The 2,962-nt window shown below is 37.6% G+C and overlaps 1 long non-coding RNA gene across 1 annotated transcript; it reads left to right on the top strand.

Moving 5' to 3' along the window:
• The first annotated feature begins 547 nt into the window (after positions 1-547).
• Positions 548-978, top strand: LOC145614247 (uncharacterized). The gene is made up of 3 exons (XR_014107078.1): positions 548-625; positions 698-838; positions 919-978. It is a non-coding gene; the product is annotated as an uncharacterized LOC145614247 (long non-coding RNA).
• Positions 979-2,962: the final 1,984 nt, after the last annotated feature.

The following is a 2,962-nucleotide window of genomic DNA, read 5'->3' on the forward strand; positions in this document are numbered from 1 at the left end:
AACAAAATGGGTGAAGGAGATGGGATTTGGAGGCCTTTTAGATTTACCATCTGATTTGCAGCTGCCGAGGAAACTTAGCTATTGGCTATTGAGTCGCGTTGATCCTATAAGTAGAAAATTGATAGGAACTGATGGAAAAGAGTTCAAATTTTCAAAGAACCAAGTCCATTGGGTGTTTGGAATTCCAAATGGTGGACTTCCTGTGCCGACGAAGAAATCATTGAACACTGAAACGCGTGTAAAGACCTAGGAGATCCTGGGAAAGTGCGGCAAAACATGGGAGGGTAAATCAAAAAAGTTTCGCGGACGCACTTATACGTCTACTGGAATTCCTATCAATTCTAGCATGTTGGAAAGGTTGGAGGGTTATTGGGAGGCACATGACAAAGAAGAGTTTAAGACCTTGTTTTTGTTGATAGTATTGCAAATGCTGCTATGTCCAACTCAGTCGCCACGATTAGCTTCTGACCTTGTGCCAGCCTTGACTTGTGCCTCAGATAATGAGAATTTTGATTGGTGTGAACTCGTGTTGGGTAGACTCATGCAAAGTGTTTTGAGTTTTGCTAGGGGGTTTTATGCATCTGGCTTTGCAAAGGGTTGTGGTGGTTGTACCATGTTCTTAGTGGTAATTCCTGACATTATGTTGTTGGTTTGATGATTATTTACGTAATAACTCCGTTACTTACTTGTATTATAGATTTTCTACTTGGACAGGTTAAATAGAGATCCAGTTTGTTGGGGAATTTTTCCCCGTATTAAGGTTTGGAATATGCAGCACATTAGAGCTGCTGCTAAAGAAGACAAAATTACAGCTACTGGAGATTTTGGAAACCTTGGGGTAAGGTCCTGTGAATATGTGATGAATGATCTGTGAGACTAACAACCCCATCAACTAACACTTTTACAAAAATGATGCAGATGCTAGACGTTGCGTATGGTGAGCAGCACCCTGTTATGGCTAGGGATAGTAATGGCCCATTTGACACTGCCCAGGTATATCACAACCTCTGTACTGTATTTATCTATTGGCAAATGGCTCTATATGATCTGGGAAATTATGATTTGAATTGTATTAATGTGGTGTACAGGTTGTGGAGGAATTTGGCAGTAGTAGGCGTGCGACAACTTCAAAAAAGAGGAGGAAAGGGAGAAATGATAGAAAACCATTTGTTCGTAATGATAGTAGTGCAATGATGAAGCTTCCTGCGTATCCTCTGAGTTGCAATAATGGTGTAAACTCACAATTTTGTCGGCCATCTGTTTCACCATTGTTACCGGTGTGCGAGGTTACTATTTTTTTAAACAACTCAAAACCACAATGGGCTTTTCCCTTGCAATTCACGACTTTTAATCGGAAAACGCCAAGCAGCCATTGCTCTGCCCTGTTTATTTCTTTGCAAAGGTGTCAGATAATTGTCCTTCAATCTGGGATGCCATCTTTGAGTTGGACGGCAATAAACAATTTGGTAATTTTACTTAAATTGTAACACATTTTGTATAATTTGTGTTAGTATTATCACCTTTGCTCAAAATAACTTTATTGTCTTGTCACAGCTAGGTGAATTGCGGGGCATGCTGAATGTTGGAGTTTTAGGATATTTTTCAACAAGCTTGGATGGAGTGTGAAGATTCTGAATAACAACCCTGTACTTAAAACACACTAAATCAAACCACAATGATGCAGGCATACTATTTCGAAGAGTCGAAGAGAGAGTCATCCCATAAGTAAGACACGAATTCTCAGTGCTCTTAATCTGTTGTAATTTGTATTCATTTTTTTCTGAAAATTTCAATTTCGTTTAATTCGAACACCGGTATTGTATGAATAATTATTTCCTCCCTCAATGTTTTACTCTAAATAATTTTAATGGATTGAATTGTTTAGAAATGGCGGCCCAGTTGTGAAATGAGCCTAAGGAATCAGAATTGTATGAATAGGCGACCCTTAATCATGTAATCAGAATTTTATGTTGCCTTAAATCCTGTAATCATATATTTTTTTAAATGGACTGGACCATAGTTAAGAAATGTCGGCCCTTGTCTTTGGATGGGGCTGTTGTTTTGTAATTCGGCCATGTAATTGGGCCCCATGAAGGCCCTATTTTTTTATAAGTTTTTGGGCAGGTTATTTTCATTTTTTCATTTTTTTATGATAATTCTTAAATGGGCGGGCTATCGGAACTTATCCTTACGAATGTTACAACACCAGTAAGTAATTTATTTGGGCCCTATTAAGTTGGATATGTTTTATAATTGGGCCCTATTAAGTTGGATATGTTTTATAATTGGGCCCTATTAAGTTGGATATGTTTTATAATTGGGCGGATCCATGATTATTGGATATGTTTTATAATTGGGCGGATCCATGATTATTGTACTAGTAATTTAGTGCAAAGACCAAAAAAAAAAAAAAAAAAAAAAAACCAAAATAAGTCTTTGATTCTTTTTCACTGCTCTTAGCAAGAGGCTAGCAAATTGTTAAATTCATACATTTAATAGACTTAAACAATTACTACTTTTGAAAACTACTTCACAATACGCTTAGTTTTTGTTCTACTGTCCACTCCCTTCATGGACTACATTCCAAGATATATGGTTCTCTCCACCGTCATCTCTCATTTGGAACTTCATAGACTTTGTAAAAGTTAGTATCACCACACCTTTAATCAACCCTAAAATTGAGTGGCCGCAAATCCGGAATGCATTAAGATCTTGGCTAATCAGCCTAGCCATTTCAACTGAGACTCGTGTCTCTGTTAGAAATATAGCATTAGGCATATTCAGCTCTATAAGCATGCATAAGTTTTGAAGAAAAGATTCGCGAGCCATGTGCCTACAATTCCATAAAACATATCTTGCCCCTCCTTCAGACTTGAACTCATTCTTGATGTTGAATGCCATTTGTATGTGTCTACCATCCATCTCATTTCTTTTTAAAGGGGTAGATCGATGTTTGACCACC

The sequence above is a fragment of the Chenopodium album genome, chromosome 25, assembly GCF_948465745.1.
Source record: "Chenopodium album chromosome 25, dcCheAlbu1.1, whole genome shotgun sequence".
Taxonomy (NCBI): domain Eukaryota; kingdom Viridiplantae; phylum Streptophyta; class Magnoliopsida; order Caryophyllales; family Amaranthaceae; genus Chenopodium; species Chenopodium album.